The following is a 21,622-nucleotide window of genomic DNA, read 5'->3' as shown; positions in this document are numbered from 1 at the left end:
CTGACTGACAACATTGTATACATGAGGATGCAGTGACTCGTCAATGCCTTAGGATATCGAATTGAACCAAATCGATGGCATGATAAACACAATCAAACCGAACCGTGAGACCAATATAGGTTCACAGCCCTAAAGGTCCTGTCCAGCTTCTTCAGTACTTCCACTGGGCATGCTGCACATGCGCCCCCTGCAGTACTGGCTAAAAAGCGTGGCATTCAGGCCGGCTTTGGATCGAAGTAAGAAAAAGGAATCAGGTGTGGACACACGGGTTGGGGCACTCTGCGATGCCGAACCGGCATCCGGCTCATGGTTGAGCTCGGAGAAATGCAGAATCCTACAAATGCTGGCAGTAGTGCTAGCACTCAAGACTTTTCTGCCGTGTCTTATGGGTCATCACGTCCTAGTCCGTATGGACAGCATGACAGTGGTCTCCTACATAAACAGCCAGGGCGGGCTCAGGTCGAGATGGCTCAACCAACAAGTCAGACATCGCCACCTATGGGCGAAAGGCAGACTGCACTCGCCAAAGGCGTTGCACTTACCAAGCAGAATGAACCAGCGAGCAGACATGCTCTCCAGGGGCCGTGTGTCTCCAGGGGATTGGTCACTCCATCCCGGTGCAGGACTCTACCTGAGGGCACTCCACCCCGGACTGTCATTCCATCAAGGACTACATCTCCCATAATACTTTTATGTCACATTCACCAGTGAGAGTGCCCTCAGGTGGTAATCAGGGGCATTTCTCACTGGTGATTGTGATCCAGAACGCTGCGGCACGTCTTGTATTCAATGAGCCCAAAAGGGCTCATGTCACACCTCTATTCATCTCTCTGCATTGGCTACCACTCGCTGCCCAGATCCAATTCAAAGCCCTGACTCTTGCTTATGGATCTTCCACAAGCTCAGCACCCGCATACTTCGACTCACTCCTACGAGTCTACACCCCCACCAGAAGCCTTTGCTCAGCTAATGAGTCCACACCCGCACCAGAAGCCTTCGACTCACTCCTACGAGTCTACACCCCCACCAGAAGCCTTCGACTCACTCCTACGAGTCTACACCCCCACCAGAAGCCTTCGACTCACTCCTATGAGTCTACACCCCCACCAGAAGCCTTCGACTCACTCCTAACAGTCTACACCCCCACCAGAAGCCTTCGACTCACTCCTACGAGTCTACACCCCCACCAGAAGCCTTCGACTCACTCCTACGAGTCTACACCCCCACCAGAAGCCTTTCCTCAGCTAATGAGTCTACACCCCCACCAGAAGCCTTCGACTCACTCCTACGAGTCTACACCCCCACCAGAAGCCTTCGACTCACTCCTACGAGTCTACACACCCACCAGAAGCCTTCGACTCACTCCTACGAGTCTACACCCCCACCAGAAGCCTTCGACTCACTCCTACGAGTCTACACCCCACCAGAAGCCTTCGCTCAGCTAATGAGTCTACACCCGCACCCGAAGCCTTCCACTCACTCCTACGAGTCTACACCCCCACCAGAAGCCTTCGACTCACTCCTACGAGTCTAAACCCCCACCAGAAGCCTTCGACTCACTCCTACGAGTCTACACACCCACCAGAAGCCTTCGACTCACTCCTACGAGTCTACACCCCCACCAGAAGCCTTCGACTCACTCCTACGAGTCTACACCCCCACCAGAAGCCTTCGACTCAGTCCTACGAGTCTACACCCCCACCAGAAGCCTTCGACTCACTCATACGAGTCTACACCCCCACCAGAAGCCTTCGACTCACTCCTACGAGTCTACACCCGCACCAGAAGCCTTCGACTCACTCCTACGAGTCTACACCCCCACCAGAAGCCTTCGACTCACTCCTACGAGTCTACACCCCCTGCGAGTCTACACCCCCACCAGAAGCCTTCGACTTACTCCTGCGAGTCTACACCCCCACCAGAAGCCTTACATTCTCTCCTGCGAGTCTACACCCCCACCAGAAGCCTTCGACTCACTCCTACGAGTCTACACCCCCACCAGAAGCCTTTGACTCACTCCTACGAGTCTACACCCCCACCAGAAGCCTTCGACTCACTCCTACGAGTCGACACCCCCACCAGAAGCCTTCGACTCACTCCTATGAGTCTACACCCCCACCAGAAGCCTTCGACTCACTCCTACGAGTCTACACCCCCACCAGAAGCCTTCGACTCACTCCTACGAGTCTACACCCCCACCAGAAGCCTTTGCTCAGCTAATGAGTCTACACCCGCACCAGAAGCCTTCGACTCACTCCTATGAGTCTACACCCCCACCAGAAGCCTTCGACTCACTCCTACGAGTCTACACCCCCACCGGAAGCCTTCGACTCACTCATACGAGTCTACACCCCCACCGGAAGCCTTCGACTCACTCCTACGAGTCTACACCCCCACCAGAAGCCTTCGACTCACTCCTACGAGTCTACACCCCCACCAGAAGCCTTCGACTCACTCCTACGAGTCTACACCCCCACCAGAAGCCTTCGACTCACTCCTACGAGTCTACTCCCCCACCAGAAGCCTTCGACTCACTCCTACGAGTCTACACCCCCACCAGAAGCCTTCGACTCACTCCTACGAGTCTACACCCCCACCAGAAGCCTTCGACTCACTCCTACGAGTCTACACCCCCACCAGAAGCCTTCGATTCACTCCTACGAGTCTACACCCCCACCAGAAGCCTTCGACTCACTCCTACGAGTCTACATCCCCACCAGAAGCCTTCGACTCACTCCTACGAGTCTACACACCCACTAGAAGCCTTCGACTCACTCCTACGAGTCTACACCCCCACCAGAAGCCTTCGACTCACTCCTACGAGTCTACACCCCCACCAGAAGCCTTCGACTCACTCATACGAGTCTACACCCCCACCAGAAGCCTTCGACTCACTCCTACGAGTCTACACCCCAACCAGAAGCCTTCGACTCACTCCTACGAGTCTACACCCCCACCAGAAGCCTTCGCTCACTCCTACGAGTCTACACCCCCACCAGAAGCCTTCGACTCACTGAAAAATAATATAATATAATATAATACTAAATATGTAATAGCAAACATGTTAATTACATGTAATAGATTTTGATATGTTTGCATCATTGATTCTGTTATTTTCCTGTTTAATTCTGTGAAGCTGCTTTGAACCAGAATTGTAAAAAAAAGCTAACTTGACACGTCAATAATATTTTACTGTTACTGTTGGTCTGAGACACAAGACGGAGCCAAATATCTGTCATAACGTGTGTTTGTGTAACACGAGAGTGAGAACATCGACTGCTGCAACTTTCAGTTCTCTTGAATCATTCTGTAGATGATTGTCAATTTTACAGTCATTATTCAGAACTATTTAACCTTGACTGCTGTGCATCGTTGCAGGCTTTGAAGCAATCCAAAACCCAATAAAAAGCTCAAAAAAATAAAATATAAAAAGTAATATATATATTAAGTAATATATATATATATATATATATATATATATATATATATATATATATATATATATAATTATTATTATTATTATTATTATTATTATTATTATTATTATTATTATTATTATATATGCTCCATTTCTCTTTTTGAAATCTCCTCACGAACGTCCGCTGTCAGTTGTCAGAACCTGCTAGTCCATTAACGGCGCTTTGGTTCATTGTTGCCAAGTCTGGAATGGGGTTGCATTTAGGCTACTGTTGCTTTGGGGTGTTTGTAGCCTATAGTCCATGGGTTAAGTTGTCTTTACTTAAGCAATATTTCTACCGCCCACGCCCCGCATTGGCTGTGAATCTGATACTTTGAATAACAATTGGAGGGGTTTTATTATTCAGACCTGGCAATCCTGTCCCTCGGTTCGCCCTTCGTGCCGCTTCGTGCACTTTGAAGGCGTGGCCTGGCCTTCGAAGTGCGCACCCTTCACTTTGGGACACAGCTATATTCTGATCTTTCTGTATTGTGTGTGTCTCAGCAGCAGATGCCAGTGTTTCTCTTCAAGCTGACCTCAGTTTATTCCCAAGGCTTCAAAAGTAACTACACACTACAGATACATAAGGAGATAAAATTGGCACTAAGAATACATAAATAGACTTATTGAAATACATTTAGGAAAAATAGTTGAGCCTGTGTAGTGTAATCTCTTGAAGTCAGAAAAACAATTGCTGAGTCTGAACTATACTGCATGTTGTAATCGACTTTTTCCTGGTGTAAGTGATATTTGACAATGATTTTTGCCTAATTCTGCACTCAATCACTCACGCTCACAGGTAAAACGTTTACTCAAATGGCATTTCTCTGTATTGCACTATCATTGTATAAACATGAAATATTATAGATATTTTTTAATGAATTAATATTTTTTACATTTTCTGTTGATTATGAAAAGTGCACAGCATGAGTAAGAAAGGACACATCATAAAGTAATATGTCGGGAGACATGGAGTGGGTCACACATGATTTTGAACATTTCTTTAAATTCTGTTTTGTAGAAAGCCTTTAATTAAAGGGAATCTTGTTTAGCATAAATTGTATCTTAATTTTAAATCCAAACTAAAACTGCGTTTAGGCTTGCCTCACAGATATGAGAGTCAGCATCGTAAACTTCATCTTTGCAGACAAAAAAACACAGAAACATTAGTTTATTAATAAACAATTAAAATGTCTCTTTGCTATTTTTGAGAAATCCATAATCATTACTTTTTTCCAGATTTTTTGTTTTGTTTTGTTTGTTCACAAGCATTATGCTTGTGCTTGAGTGGAAAATAGGCTAATATGCTCATTATTGTTTAGAATTTGTATCGTCCAGTCGAAAGAAGTCAGTCAACACTGATGGTTTAGTGACGTTTTTAATGAGTAGGCTATCCTTGCAGGTCATAAACCAACGTAAGAGCTGAACACAAAATAAACAAAACAACGTTTTACTCTCAATCAAACATTTGCCATTTTCATTAACACTTTTTCAGTATGTTCCAAAGCTTAACAAAAACATCCTCTACACCATAAGACATAGCATACCTTGTTGCCACTTTTGACCGAAGCTATCTTCTTAATCTATTTAACCTTTCTTGCTGTTTCACCTTCTCTTTATTACTAGCAATCTTTTCCTTGTTCTTTTTCTTTGTTTTTTTTTTTTTTATTCGATTTTATTCCTTTCAAAATAAAAACAGTTTCTGCTAAACAGGAAGTGTCAAAATAAAAGCATTTGACTCGTCATACTTTGAGGTCCTTTACAGAATTCTCTCCAGTATATATTTAAGTAATTAAATGAATATAAATGTGTGCATAGTCAACTAATGCCTTAAATGAACAACTAGTCAAACAGACCAAACTTTAGTCAGGCCAGCCATAGTTATTTGTCATATTTTCAAGTCAGCACGTCACTATGGGCATTCTGGGATGAGCGAGCGGAGCTGAGCGGATCGATCTTCAGAAAGGCTGTCCACTCTAGAGGAAATAGCAGATGCTCTGCATTAAATGTGTGGTATAAAAAAACTAACAGTAACGATGCTCAAAGTGACGCAAGGAATAAGAAAGGGGTCAGCTTACGGGAACCGAGCACATGGAGGTCAATACAATTATTTCTCAAACAAAATCTTGCATTACAGCATATTCTGATGCATTATTAATGAAATATGCTATTAATGATTAAATATGATCCCAGAACATGACATTTAGATCAAATTGTATCCAAAAAAATCACAGTTTCCACTGTCAATAATTTGATTCACTTTATGAAGTAGGCAAATGCCTATCGAAATCTCTGAGTTTCGAGACTGAACCTTTTGAATAGATTTTTAAAAATCATCTGCTTCACAAATAACATCGAGTGATTAATTTGGGTGGCAGTGGCTCAGTGGGTCATGTAGGTTGTCTACAAACCAGAAGGTTGGTGGTTCGATCCCCGGTTCGACCTGACCAAGTGTCGAGGTGTCCATGAGCAAGACACCTAACCCCAGCTGCTCCCGACGAGCTGGATGGCGCCTTACATGGCTGACACCGCCGTCGGTGTATGAATGGGTGAATGTGAGGCAAGATGTAAAGCGCTTTGGATGGCCATAGGGTCTGTTAAAAGCGCTATATAAATGCAGTCCTTTTACCATAATTTGTGAGATCGACGTACATTGCGAGTTGTTAACAAAAACACATGAATTTGTCTTCGATTCTCAGATTATGTTCTAGCTCAACATTTAAAACTCTATCTTTGTCTGGCATAGACCTATCTAAAAACAGTTTTGTACTGGATTGTTGACATTCACTTATCAATCCATCCATGCTCTAGCTCCTCACTAGACAGACACATTTTCTATCATGTATGCCTCAGAGCCATAGAAAAAGAGATTTGCGACACTCTTTAATCTCGCCGCCACGGTGTCACGTGGTTCATAGAGCGCTCAATAGTTCCAAACAACTCCGCGCTGTCAATCCAGCTGAATGGGATTAAGCTGGAAAGACAGTAGATTCACTATATTTACAGCAATTTCTGGAAAATATTTACACAATATGTGCATCGACTTCGACTAGGCTTTACAGTTGCAGTTTATTCACAACGTTAATATTTTTCTTGAGTGATATGGTTATTTTATTTGGGTCACGCGAGTAGCTACATCATGATTTTACAGTGTTGAGTGTTGTAGCCAATCACGGGCATTTCTGTTGAAAATAATGACCAATCATATGTTTAATTTACCTTGAAGATAATCCCCTCAGTATCGATCCAAACAAGTTGTATACGGTCTCAAAACGCGGAATGAATTTAGTGCAAGTTTACGTCTTCTCCTCTTCTCTCTCATTACCTACAAATCCTCTCATGAACAAAGCAAAGACACGATTTAAATAGATTTAGCCTATTGGGAATTTTAGTCAGATGTTTTTAATTTCATTAGACTTTGTGATGTTAATTAGCCTATTAACACTTAAAGTAACACAAATAGAGAAAAAAAATAGTGTTATATTAGTGATTTGATCATCTATAGCTAAAATTCACTCAAAAGAAAATAAATGGTAAACTGCTAGCCTAACTGAAAAGTGTCACTGCACTAATTACTGCTCTTCATTTGTAAGTTGCTTTGGATAAAATGTAATTGTACATGTATAAAATAATAACTGCAATGTTACAGTATAAAAATATAAAGATCATTGTCTTTTAATGTAGATATTTTTGCATATTCTAAATGATATACTAAGCTTGTATTTTCTACAACGGAAGTAACTTGACATAGGCCTATGTGTTATGCACAATGACTAATAATGTAAATGTTCAGTTTCTGTACTATATTTAGTAAATTTAACAGAAATTGGCTGTAAAGGTTGCTATTTATGTACAAGTAGGCCTACTTAATTTAGAGGTTAAAGTTGTGAGTGGTTCTTTTAAAATAAAGAGTAATACAGTAATTATGAAAACATGTTTTTGAATTAATGTACTTACTGCATTTTTATACATAATATCTTAGTTATTGTAGTACACGGAAAACCTATATTTTAAAAGTAAAGTACTGTAGATGGACAGCGCAGGTTTGTAAAATAAATTTGATTGAAAATGTGTTGGTTTATGTGTAATTTGACATAATTGATCCGTTTTTCTACAGTTTAATAAATTATAATTAACATCAATATCCTGTAATTCAATTTTTTACAGTATAGTTGAACATATAGGTGCATATATACACACATAAGTGCATATATATATATGCCATTGGCTCTGTTTTCTGTTCACCATCGGCTCTGTTTTCTGTTCACGATCAGCTCTGTTTTCTGTTCACGATCAGCTCTGTTTCTGTTCACGATCAGCTCTGTTTCTGTTCACCATCAGCTCTGTTTCTGTTCACCATCGGCTCTGTTTTCTGTTCACGATCAGCTCTGTTTCTGTTCACCATCAGCTCTGTTTCTGTTCACCATCGGCTCTGTTTTCTGTTCACGATCAGCTCTGTTTCTGTTCACCATCAGCTCTGTTTCTGTTCACCATCAGCTCTGTTTCTGTTCACCATCGGCTCTGTTTCTGTTCACCATCGGCTCTGTTTCTGTTCACCATCAGCTCTGTTTCTGTTCACCATCAGCTCTGTTTCTGTTCACCATCAGCTCTGTTTCTGTTCACCATCAGCTCTGTTTCTGTTCACCATCAGCTCTGTTTCTGTTCACCATCAGCTCTGTTTCTGTTCACCATCGGCTCTGTTTTCTGTTCACCATCAGCTCTGTTTCTGTTCACCATCAGCTCTGTTTCTGTTCACCATCGGCTCTGTTTTCTGTTCACCATCAGCTCTGTTTCTGTTTACCATCAGCTCTGTTTCTGTTCACCATCAGCTCTGTTTCTGTTCACCATCAGCTCTGTTTCTGTTCACCATCAGCTCTGTTTCTGTTCACCATCAGCTCTGTTTCTGTTCACCATCAGCTCTGTTTCTGTTCACCATCGGCTCTGTTTTCTGTTCACCATTAGCTCTGTTTCTGTTCACCATCAACCCTGTTCCCTTTCGGGGAACTCGAGCTGCGTCGAAACGCTGTGAGAACGCCTCTGCGTTAATGCGTCGTGAAGCGCCTGTAGAACCATTCCATCGGAAAAAAGATCGATCGTCGGCGTGATGACGTCATCGACCGGAAGCTATAAAACGTCCGTGAAAACAAACAGGAACTAGCTTCTGAGCCTTCAGCAAGCGATCTGTGTGAACCTGTCTGTCTATTTGGTGTTTTTGTCTGTCTAGTGAAGAGCTTTTCCACCCTTTTTGTTAAATATTTCATATATATTAACAAAACAAAGAGAAAATAAAATAGATAGAGAATTATGGCGAGTGAAAGCAGTTTTAAGAGTTGTGTTCATCCCTGCCCACGTTACATCACGAGTGGGGATACACACTCTCTTTGTGTAGCCTGCTTGGGAGCGCAGCATGCCCAGGCAGCCCTCGAGGGGGCTGCTTGCGAGCACTGTGAGCGTATGCCACTGAGAACGCTGCGCTCCCGCCGGGCACTCTTTGAGGAGGGTGCCTCGGCTCGTGTTCCCCGCGGCTCTGGTCCCGCTGCCGCCGAGGCGGAGTGGAGGCTGCAGTCGTGGGGATCACAATTGGATGTTGCAGAGGGGTTAGAGACGGGCGCTGCCTTATCTCTGCCCTCACCTGCACCATCCAGCGGCTCTACTCGGGGCATGGAAGCACGCATGGCGGTTTCTTCCCCCCGGAGAGAGTCGCCGGTGCTTCATCTGTCCAGCTCTGAGGAGGTGGACGTTGAAAGCATCGAGACTGAAGACTCGCCACTTCAGTCCCCTGCATGCGAGGAGCTCGTTGAGGTTCTGACGCGAGCGGTGGCCAGGCTTAACATCGACTTGCCAACCGAGAGATACGAGGCAGGAAGTAAACGTGCAAGTAAATTAGACGAGAGATTCCTGCCTTCTCGCGCTTCAGAGCCTCAGCGGCGGGGCTTGCCGTTCTTTCACGACTTGCACACTGAGGTGGCAAGATCGTGGAAGAGACCGGCATCATACCGCGTTTTCAGCCCACAGACTTCGGTCTATAGTAACATCGCTGGGCTGAAACAGTATGGGTATGGGGCGATGCCAAAGGTTGAAGAGACGCTCGCGAGCCATCTCTCGCCTTCCTCGGCATCGTCCCTTAAAGCCCCGTCTTTGCCCACCAGACCTCTAAAAACAACGTCGGCGTTGGTGGGCAAAGCGTACTCGGCAGCGGGTCAGGCGGCTGCATGCCTGCACACTATGGCAATCGTGCAGGCATACCAGGCTGACCTGCTGAGGGATCTGGACAGTAGCGATGCAGTGGGGGTAGATATTATTACGGAACTTCGTTCTTCTGCCGATTTATCTCTTCGGGCCACCAAAGAGACGGCCAGATGTGTGGGCCGCTCTATGGCAGCCCTGGTGGCCACGGAGAGGCACTTATGGTTGAACCCCACTGACATCAAAGAGAGGGAGAAAGCTTTTCTGCTGGATGCGCCGCTTTCTCCTGGAGGCCTCTTCGGTGACGCAGTCCATACTGTCACCGAGAGGTTCCAGGAGTCCAAAAAGCAAGCTGCGGTGCTCAAGCAGTTTCTCCCTCTCAGGGCTCAGGTCCCTGGGGCTGCTGCTGACATCAAGCAGCCCAAACCGAGTACGAGCGCCTCGCACAGGGCAAAACAAAAACAGAGCGTCGCCACCCGAACTCCCCCTCAGCGCGGGGACGAGGGGCGGCGCTCTCAGACGAGGCCTTCGAGGGGCAGGGCTGATCTGAGGACAGTCCTGATCGCCAAGAAGGCCTCGTCGAAGCGTTCCTGACGCTAGAAGCGCCAGGACGCTGAGGGTGGTTCCCCCCGTAGGGAAACGGTGTTTACCCCTGCCTACGGTACCCGTTTTCCCTGCGGCACCCTTTGGGGGCCGCGCTGCCAACCCCGCCGCAATGCCGGGGCGCAGTCGGTCTCCGCGGGCCACCTGAGGGTGGGCCGCCCCCTCCTCGGAGGGCAGGAGAAACAAAAGGACGCTGAGGGTAGTCCCCTCCGAAGGGAAACGGTGTTTACCTCTGCCTACGGTACCCGTTGTCCTGCAGCGCCCTCTGGGGGCCGCGCGACCAACCCCGCCGCAATGACGGGGCGCAGGCGGTCCCCGCGGGCCACTCGAGGGTGGTCCGCTCCCCCTTCGGGGGGCTCCCGAGCAGTCAAGTCAGTCATTCCCTGCCGGTCCGCCGCTTCAGGGCACTGTGCTTGTTGCTCAAAGTACACCAGAGGCCAGCCTAGAGAGGCTGGTTCCCTTAGTAGATTTTCTAGACGAGTGGAAACGTCAATCGAATATATCTCATTGGGTCCTGCAGCGGTGTCCTACCTACAGAGGTGTGCCCGGAGCAGGCTCTGGTAATGATACAGGAAGTACAGACACTCCTGCAAAAAGGGGCTATAGAGAGGGTTTCCCCTACCAGCAGGGAGTCTGGGTTTTACAGCCGTTACTTCATCGTGCCGAAGAAGGATGGGGCTTACGCCCGACATTAGCTTCCTTTCGGTCTAGCACTATCACCCCGCACATTTACCAAGTGTGTGGATGCAGAACTGGCGCCGTTGCGTCTGCAGGGCATCCGCATACTGAGGTATATCGACGACTGGCTGATTCTAGCGAATACAGAGCAGATGGCGGTTCAGCATCGAGATGCTGTTCTCGCGCATATGTCGAAGTTGGGGTTGAGGCTGAACGCCAAGAAGAGTGTGCTTTCTCCGGCTTAGAGAACCACTTTTCAAGGTGTGAACTGGGACTCGGTAATAATGCGGGCGCAATTATCGCCAACACGCATAGCATCGATCCTGGCAGCAGTCAAAGAACAGAAGCTAGGCCGGGCCGTCACTGTGAAACAGTTCCAGAAACTGTTAGGTCTCATGGCAGCAGCGTCCAATGTAATACCCCTTGGCCTACTGTACATGAGGCCACTGCAGTGGTGGCTCAAAACAAGGGGATTCTCCCCAAGGGGAAATCCGCTCCGCACGATCACAGTCACGCGGCGATGCCTACGTGCTCTGGTCATGTGGAAAAACCCGGGGTTTCTATCTCAGGGTCCCGTGTTAGGGGCTCTCGTTCGTCGCGTAACGCTAATGACAGATGCCTCTCTCACGGGCTGGGGGGGGGCGACCATGAGTGGTCGCTCATCCCAGGGTCTATGGCAGGAACATCAGCGGCACTGGCACGTAAATCGGCTAGAGAGGCTCGCAGTGTTTCTTGCATTGAAACAGTTCCTGCCCGACCTCAGGGGCCACCATGTGCAGACAACACATCGGTGGTCGTCTATATAAATCACCAGGGGGGTCTGAGGTCCCGTCCGTTGGACAAATTGGCACATCGGATCCTCCTGTGGGCCCAAGGGAAATTGCTGTCAGTCAGAGCAGTATATATCCCGGGGGTCCTGAATCAGGAAGCAGACAGCCTGTCGAGGCAGGGGCCGAGGCCCGGGGAATGGAGACTCCACCCAGAAGTGGTGGAGCTCCTATGGAAGGTATATGGGAGCTATTTGCTTCGGCGGAGAGTTCTCACTGCCCGCAGTGGTTTCTCTGACCCATCCAGCCCCGCTGGGGTTGGATGCCATGGTACAGGGGTGGCCGAGGCTACCTCTGTACGCCTTCCCCCCGATTGTCTTGCTTCCAGGAGTTCTGGAGAGGGTACGCCGGGACGGGGCCCAGGTACTTCTAGTGGCTCCGTACTGGCCGACCCGAGTATGGTTTTCGGACCTGATATCTTTCCTGGAAGGCTCTCCGATGGAGATTCCGACCAGGAGGGATCTACTCTCTCAGGCGGGCGGGAGATTCCTGCACCCACGCCCAGAGATGTGGAAACTGTGGGCCTGGCCTCTGAGGGGGCTAGGCTCATAGAGGAAGGTCTCTCGGCCGAGGTCGTAGAGACCATCCTTCACTCCAGAGCTCCGTCTACGAGGAAACTGTACGCTCTGAAAGGGAAACTTTTCTCAGCATGGTGCAGAGAACGCCAGTGGGACCCAGTTAACTGCCCGGTTGGTACAGTGCTGGAGTTTCTGCAGGCAAGGTTCTCGGCAGGGTTGACCCCCTCCACAATAAAGGCGTACGTGGCGGCCTTGGGTGCCTTCCACGTCCCTTTGGGTGGAGTGTCTTGGGAAGACACCCTCTGATTACACGTTTCCTCCGTGGCACTTTAAGGTTGAGGCCTGTTATGCACTCGAGGTTCCCAGCATGGGACTTAGCCTGTGTTTTGCAGGGCTTGTCCGAGCCTCCGTTTGAACCCTTGGATGAGGTGTCGGATAAGTTCCTCACCTCAGGACTATATTCCTTTTGGCTATTTCATCTCAAAAGAATAAGAGATATTCAGTCCCTGTCTGTAGGGCCCTCATGTCTAGAGTTTGCGCCGGGGATTTCTACATCCCAGGCCGGGTTATGTCCCCAAGGTTCCTACGAGCCCACGGGGCCCCATTACTCTTCAAGCATTCTGTCCTCCTCCTTTCACGACGTCAGACCAGGAAGGATTAATCTGCTGTGCCCTGTTAGAGCACTAGATACTATGTCCACAGAGCTGCCCTGTGGAGGAAAACTGATCAGCTGTTTGTCTGTTTCGGGCCCCCTAAGAAGGGGCCCCAGTATCTAAGCAGAGGATGAGCAAGTGGGTGGTCGAGGCCATCTCACTTGCTTATGAGGCGGCCGGGCAGCAGTCTCCACTGGCTGTCCGGGCGCATTCAACCAGGGGTATGGCTGCTTCTAAAGCACTTTTGTCGGGGGCTTCCCTCCACGATATTTGTAACGCGGCCGGATGGTCGTCTCCTTTAACCTTCGTCAGGTTCTACGAACTAGACCTGGCATCTACTGTTGGGGCACTGGTACTCTCGTAACCGTGTGCGCTTCGGCTTCACACATACGAGACACTTGGTCCTATGGCGTTGTGGGTATAAGCGTTCTCACAGCGTTTCGACGCAGCTCGAGTTCCCCGAAAGGGAACGTCTCAGGTTACGTATGTAACCCTAGTTCCCTGAGGGAACGAGACGCTGCGTCGCTTTGCCATACTCCCGGCGTGTCCGTGATCACTTACTTCAGGCTTTATCAGAAGTTAGTTCCTGTTTGTTTTCACGGACGTTTTATAGCTTCCGGTCGATGACGTCATCACGCCGACGATCGATCTTTTTTCCGATGGAATGGTTCTACAGGCGCTTCACGACGCATTAACGCAGAGGCGTTCTCACAGCGTTTCGACGCAGCGTCTCGTTCCCTCAGGGAACTAGGGTTACATACGTAACCTGAGACGATTTCTGTCCACCATCAGCTCTGTTTCTGTTCACCATCAGCTCTGTTTCTGTTCACCATCAGCTCTGTTTCTGTTCACCATCAGCTCTGTTTTCTGTTCACCATCAACCCTGATTTCTGTCCACCATCAGCTCTGTTTTCTGTTAACCATCAGCTCTGTTTCTGTTCACCATCAGCTCTGTTTCTGTTCACCATCAGCTCTGTTTTCTGTTCACCATCAACCCTGATTTCTGTCCACCATCAGCTCTGTTTTCTGTTAATCATCAGCTCTGTTTCTAATCACCATCAGCTCTGTTTCTGTTCACCATCAGCTCTGTTTTCTGTTCACCATCAGTTCTGTTTCTGTTCACCATCAGCTCTGTTTCTGTTCACCATCAGCTCTGTTTCTGTTCACCATCAGCTCTGTTTCTGTTCACCATCAGCTCTGTTTTCTGTTCACCATCAGCTCTGTTTCTGTTCTCCATCAGCTCTGTTTCTATTCACCATCGGCTCAGTTTTCTGTTCACCATCATATCTGTTTCTGTTCACCATCGGCTCTGTTTTCTGTTCACCATCGGCTCTGTTTTCTGTTCACCATCAGCTCTGTTTCTGTTCACCATCGGCTCTGTTTTCTGTTCACCATCGGCTCTGTTTCTGTTCACGATCAGCTCTGTTTCTGTTCACCATCGGCTCTGTTTCTGTTCACCATCGGCTCTGTTTTCTGTTCACCATCAGCTCTGTTTCTGTTCACCATCGGCTCTGTTTTCTGTTCACCATCAGCTCTGTTTCTGTTCTCCATCAGCTCTGTTTCTGTTCACCATCGGCTCTGTTTTCTGTTCACCATCATCTCTGTTTCTGTTCACCATCAGCTCTGTTTCTGTTTCTCTTATCAGCTCTGTTTTCTGTTCACCATCAGCTCTCTTTTCTGTTCACCATCAGCTCTGTTTCTGTTCACCATCAGCTCTGTTTCTGTTCACCATCCGCTCTGTTTCTGTTCACTATCAGCTCTGTTTCTGTTCACCATCAGCTCTGTTTCTGTTCACCATCAGCTCTGTTTCTGTTCACCATCAGCTCTGTTTCTGTTCACCATCAGCTCTGTTTCTGTTCACCATCAGCTCTGTTTCTGTTCACCATCAGCTCTGTTTCTGTTCACCATCAGCTCTGTTTCTGTTCACCATCAGCTCTGTTTCTGTTCACCATCGGCTCTGTTTCTGTTCACCATCAGCTCTGTTTCTGTTCACCATCGGCTCTGTTTTCTGTTCACCATCAGCTCTGTTTCTGTTCACAATCAGCTCTCTTTTCTGTTCACCATCAGCTCTGTTTCTGTTCACTATCAGCTCTGTTTCTGTTCACCATCAGCTCTGTTTCTGTTCACCTTCAGCTCTGTTTCTGTTCACCATCAGCTCTGTTTCTTTTCACCATCAGCTCTGTTTCTGTTCACCATCAGCTCTGTTTCTGGCCACCATCAGCTCTGTTTCTGTTCACCGTCCGCTCTGTTTCTGTTCACCATCAGCTCTGTTTCTGTTCACTATCAGCTCTGTTTCTGTTCACCATCGGCTCTGTTTCTGTTCACCATCAGCTCTGTTTCTGTTCACCATCAGCTCTGTTTCTGTTCACCATCAGTTCTGTTTACAAAATCCCATACAAAAATGAATCTCTCTTTTTCATTACTGGGTTAAGGAGAATATAATAGTTATTAGTCCGCTGTTAAACAATGATGGAAAGGTATTAACACACAGAGAATGTCTGAGCACATTATAAATCCCAGACCTGAGGCATCTGCTGCTGTAATGGAGGCAATGCCCCCACAAGGACTGATCCTTCTGAGGAAAACATCACAGAAAGAGGATCTAACCCAGCTGGCATTCAACTGACATTAAACGTTTAAATGTAGTTGAAATAATGTCAGTTTATGAAAAAACATTGTTTCAACGTCAAAACAACGTTGAACACCAAATAGTTGAATTGGTGTTGTTAACTCACTAAGAATTCAACGTAGAAATATCAACAAGTTTTGAGTTGTACGTCAAATCAACATTATTTTTTCAACTATGACTTTTAAAATTTTTGTTGAAATATCTTAGTAGAAAAATAACGTTGGAACAACGTCCAAACAATGCTGATCAATTAACTGTTGAAAAAGAGTTGATACATGAATAATGATACAACGTTGAAATATCAACTCTGAATTAAACGTTTGTTGAGCACTTTCTACATCTTATGGCTTACTTTGACAGCAAGTCCGATTGATCATTTTGGTTAGTCATTCCATACAAGAACAATATATGCAGTGGCGGCTGGTGAAAATATTATATGTGGGGCTGTTTGTGTGGGGGTCTGGGGATATACATTTCCCCCATACAATTTTAAATTTTGTAGATGTGATTTCCTGCATTCTGGTGCATTTTAATTTTTATATATTAAGTTGTATATATTAAGTTAATTTTTATATTAAGTTGTCTCTTAATTTTTCTTCCAGAGCTAAATATATATATATATATATATATATATATATATATATATATATATATATATATATATATATATATATATATATATATATATATATATATCCTACAGCTCTGGAAAAAAATTAACAGACCGCTTAAAATTAAAAAAATAACACACACACACACACACACACACACACACACACACACACACACACACACACACACACACACACACACACACACGAATACAAGATGTATGGCTTGATTGGAGGACAGCGACTGTCCATCACACAAAGGCCAATAGGCTCTGACGGTTCCACACAACACCTGCTTGCGCTTGCGCGTGCGCGAAGTGGGTCTGTGTCGTCATCGTCAGCCTCGCAGGTTCTGACCTGGACCGATTCGACTGAATTTGGCCATAACAGCTCAGACGGTAAGCAAAGTTTTTGAAGTCACATTTTATAACTAGAAAATTCCTAAATAAATGTTGAGTGTGCCTGACTCTGGTCCATATACGTATTGTGTTAATTAATAATGAGTTTATATGGGCAGACTAACGTAGTTTAACCGCGAACCGGTGTTACGAGATTTTCGGTTTCTGAGCTTTTCGGTTTCAGTGGGCGGGGCCTACATGAATATTCATGAGTTTCCCGGACGTGAAACTGAGAATTTTAGTTCACGCACATTTGTTACTCAGCATGTTTAATGGATTATCTCAAAAATGGTAAATAATTTCGGCGCGAGATTATGGCTAAACTATTTATCGTTTCAGAACAGTTTATTATTATTATTCGCACGTTTTGTGCAATTGTCCTATGCTACAATTGTCCCTGATGAATGCAGTCATTCACGTGTAATGGTAGAAGCAAACTTCAAGCAGCCTAGTCGAATACATTTAGCAATTTCATTTCGTTATTTTCCTTTGTGCTCTGGTGTCTTTTATCAGATTATGAACTGCCTGTAACAACTGAAATAAACCTGTTTTATTGTATCTGTGGACATTATATTTTTGTAACATATAGCCTACTGATGATGTGTTACCTTTCCCTTTTCATGAGCATAACAATTGAACATTCTTCATGTTCTCTGAATGTGAACTGTCTGCTGTGTGGTTAGTCACAGTGCTGAAAAATGTTGCTGATTTTTGTTTTTGTTTTTTCATGTTTACAATTAAAAAATGTATGAATAAAATCATTTTAAAGTTTGAAATTAATTGTTTTACAAACAAATATAAATTTACAAATAAAAATTATGACACGGTGTAAGGTTCCACTTACACTGTGAAACCAAATATTCCAGAACACATATCCGATTTCCAATAGAAGAACAGATAAATAATATGCTTATGAACAGATTATCATTTTATTTATTGTTATACACTTCTGTTAGCTTTAAAACTGTTATCCCTCTGCAAATGATTGAAATAACACCCACAACCATGTCAGTGGCCTAATAAACATTTTGCAACCTATACTGATATTACTCTCTGTCATCTGCTCTTTCTTTGACCATTTCATTGAACCTTTCTTTCAGTTGCACTGCCTGGATGATACACATTGATGATCATTTATATCTGATCTGTTTTGATGCACAACAAACACTAATTTATCAGTCATAAAGTTATAAAGGCCTGGTTTCACAGACAGGGTTTAGATTAACTAGAATTAGGCCTAGTTAAATTAGGAGGATATTTAAAATATTTAACATTAAACATGCCTTAGAAAAAAACATTAATGGGTGGGTGCATCTTGAGACAAAACAATGGAACTGACATATTTTAAGATATGCTTTCAGTTAAAACAGCTAGACTTTTCTGTGAAACCGGATGTGTTTCATAAACATGTAGGTTCTTAATTGGGCTTCATGCCTTCATAGAAACACTTTTGACTTTAAATCTTGAAAAATGAAACATCTTTAAACTATTGAATCTATGTTAAAACATTTATGACATTCTGTCATCTTGACTTTTTTAATCACTCTTAAGATTTGCAAGGCAAAAGTTTGGAATCACTATGATTTAAATGTTAACTTTTATTCAGCAAGAAAGGATTCTATTGGTAAACAACAACAAAAAGACAGTAAAGACAAAATGTTACAAATTATTTTATTTCAAATAAATGTTCTTCTAAACTACCTATTCATAAAGAATCCGGAAAACAGCAGCAAAGGCAGCACAACCATTTTCAACTGTGATAGATGTTTCTGGAGCAGAAAATCCCTATGTTAGAATGATTTCTGAAGGGTCAGGACTCATGTGACACTGAAGACTGGAGCTCTGCCATCACAAGATAAAAAAATAAAATAAATATAAAGAATACATTTGGTAAAAATATGTTTTAATTTTATTAATCAGATAAATGCAGCCTTTGTGAACATAAAAAAAGAAAGACCTTTGAACAGTATTATTAGCCTAAAGAAAAACAGGCAGACTTTTCTCATGACACTTTTAATTTAAATTGTACTTCTGTAGACCTATTAAAGCAACACATTCATGCTTGTGTGTGGTTTTAAGTTTTTTGATAAATAAAAATGAACAAGAATTTAAGAACAAATCACACCAGGATAGATTAACTTTTTAGTCCACATAAACAAATACAGGTTTATGAAAAATTATGACAATTATTAAAATACCGTTTTAAAGCATCATGGTACAAAGAAAGGAAAATCACAACGAAATGAAATCAGTAGGCTACGACTAGTTGAAGTTTGCCTAAAGCCTGCAAACTTTTATTCAGGTATAGCTACTACCACTGCACAAAACTTGCTAACTAATAAATATTTCGTAAACGCAATAAACAATTGAAGTTTAGGCATAAATTCGCGCGACATTGAAACGATTTACCTTTTTTTGAAACAATAGATTATATCTGCTGAGATACAAGGAGGAGCAAGCTAAAATTCTCAGTTTCACGCGCATGTGCGGGAAACTCATGAATATTCATGTAAGCTCCGCCCACTGAAACCGAAAATCTCAGAAACCAAAAATCTCGTAACACCGGAGTTAGTGCTAGCTAACCGTCAAACGCCGTTCTTATCTGTGTGTGTGTAGACGTATAGGCAGACTAGTTTAACCGCGAACCGCCGTTAAGTGTAACGTTACGGCTAGACTAGTTTAACCGCGAACCGCCGTTAAGTGTAACGTTACGGCTAGACTAGTTTAACCGCGAACTGCCGTTAGTCCGTCGTTCCACCGGCGTGTATGTGTGTACGCTCCATGAAGCTAACGTTATACATATTAGATCAGTTTGAATGTTTTTGTCTTGTACTACCGTTACCCAATCAGGGAGAGGCATAAGAATATCTATAAATCTTTAGCACGTCACATTCTTCTTTCTTCTTTTTTCCAGAGATTTGGAAAAACTACCTGAAAGTCTCCTTTAACGGTAAGTTGTCCCCATACCTAACCCAACCATCTATTTGAATCTGAAAGTAACTAACCCTTAACTTTTTTTTTGTTACATTTTTGTAAAATTTAAATACAGGTTTATGTGGAAGACTTTTTATATATAATAATTTCTGATCAAATCATTGCATTTGTGTTTGAATGATTAGTTTTTGACTTGAAACAGTTGCATATTAAACTTAAATTTAGCTTATCCTTCCTATTTTGTTGGTTTTGGGGGACGTGTTAGAGTGGGATTCTGTAGGTGGTCCTCAGGAAAAAATTGGAAGATAAAGTGGTCCTTGGGCTGAAAAAGTTTGAGAAACACTGTGTTAAATTGATAGTAAAGGAGATTTATTTGAAAATATGTTTTTATTTTGAATAAATGCAGTTCTTTTAAACCTTTTATTCATCAAATATATTAAGCAGCAGAACTGTTTCCAACACTCATAATAAATCAGAATATGAGAACGATTGCTGAAGGATCATGTGACGCTGAAGGAATGATACTGAAAATTCAGCTTTTCACAGAAATAAATTGTAATTTAACATATAATAAATTGAAAACCAAATATTTAAATTGTAATATCACAATATTACATTTTTTTACTGTATTTTTGATCAAATAAATGCAGGCTTGATGAGCAGAAGAAACTTCTTTCAAAAACATTACACATAGTAATGTGTCCAAACTTTTATATAATAAAATACTCCATTCTGGGCTCTAGACTAACTTCTCTACCTGCAGCAAGTGTTACTACCAACTGCCTTTTGTTGCTCGCTCAAGCACATGATTATCAATGACTTTGCATGTTGATCAATACTAATTTATATACTTTGATCATTGGCAATGCCACAAAAGTTGATATTTGCTAAATATTTTAATTTGAGAGAGTAGTGTTTGCTAATACTGATCTGTTTTTTTTTTTGTTTTTCTCATCAGATGCGGTCTTGAGCTTAAAGCCAATGAAAGTAGACGAATGCATGGCCAAAGACTTGAAATATGCACCTGAGAGGACTGGTGGCGGTAGCAGAAAGAAGTAACCAGAAAGGAAGACTTAACCAGCTGTGTTTAATGTTGCCCAATGTTTGGGCCGTTTTTTTTAAAGGTTAAAAAAGCTAGTTCACCCAAAAATAAAAATTCTGTCATTTACTTCTCACCCTAATGTCGTTCCAGACCCGTAAGACCTCCATTCATCTTCAGAACACAGTTTAAGATATTTTATATTTACTCCGAGCTTTCTGTCCCTCCATTGAAAATGTATGTACGGTATACTGTCCATGTCCAGAAGGACCAGAAAGATAATAACATCATCAAAGTAGTCCATATGTGACATCAGTGGGTTGGATAGAATTTTTTGAAGCAATGAAAATACATTTTGGTCCAAAAATAACAACAACATAAAAAGTGACAGTATACCGTACATACATTTTCAATGAAGGGACAGAAAGCTCTCGGACTAAATATGAAATACCTTAAACTGTGTTCCGAAGATGAACGGAGGTCTTACGGGTGTGGAGCGACAAGGCGAGTCATTTAAAGGGTTTGTTCACCCAAAAATGAAATTGATGTCATTAGCTCCTCACCCTAATGTTGTTCCACACTCATAAGACCTCCGTTCATCTTCACACACAGTTTAAGATATTTTATATTTTAGTCCCAGAGCATAATGCAGTATGCACACTATACTGTCCATGTCCAGAAAGGGAATAAAAACATCATCAAAGTAGTCCATATGTGACATCAGTGGGTTAATTAGAATCTCTTGAAGAGTCGAAAATACATTTTGGTCCAAAAATAAAAAAAAGTACGATTTTATTCAGCATTGTGTTCTCTTCCGCGTTTGTTTTCAAACCTTAAATAAAGATTCAAACAGCCATGAATCAATGATTCGGATCGCCACAATGCTCTGGGACTAAAATATAAAATATCTTAAACTGTGTTCTGAAGAGGAATGGAGGTCTTACGGGTGTGGAATGACATTGGAGTGAGTCATTAATGACCTCAATTTCACTTTTGGGTGAACTAACCCTTTAATGACAGTATTTGTGGGAGAAGTAAAAGTTTGACATGTGTACAATTGATGTGAAAGGTTGGCACAATTGCAGCTAT

General features: G+C 43.7%; 1 long non-coding RNA gene across 1 annotated transcript; it reads left to right on the top strand.

Annotated features, from left to right (window-relative positions):
* The first annotated feature begins 16,487 nt into the window (after positions 1 to 16,487).
* Positions 16,488 to 20,572, top strand: LOC137065523 (uncharacterized). Its single transcript, XR_010901663.1, has 3 exons — positions 16,488 to 16,560; positions 19,475 to 19,510; positions 20,453 to 20,572. It is a non-coding gene; the product is annotated as an uncharacterized lncRNA (long non-coding RNA).
* Positions 20,573 to 21,622: the final 1,050 nt, after the last annotated feature.

Source organism: Pseudorasbora parva, chromosome 25 (genome assembly GCF_024679245.1).
Source record: "Pseudorasbora parva isolate DD20220531a chromosome 25, ASM2467924v1, whole genome shotgun sequence".
Taxonomy (NCBI): domain Eukaryota; kingdom Metazoa; phylum Chordata; class Actinopteri; order Cypriniformes; family Gobionidae; genus Pseudorasbora; species Pseudorasbora parva.
Note: the sequence above shows the minus strand (reverse complement) of the source record. Positions and strands in the feature narration are given on the sequence as shown.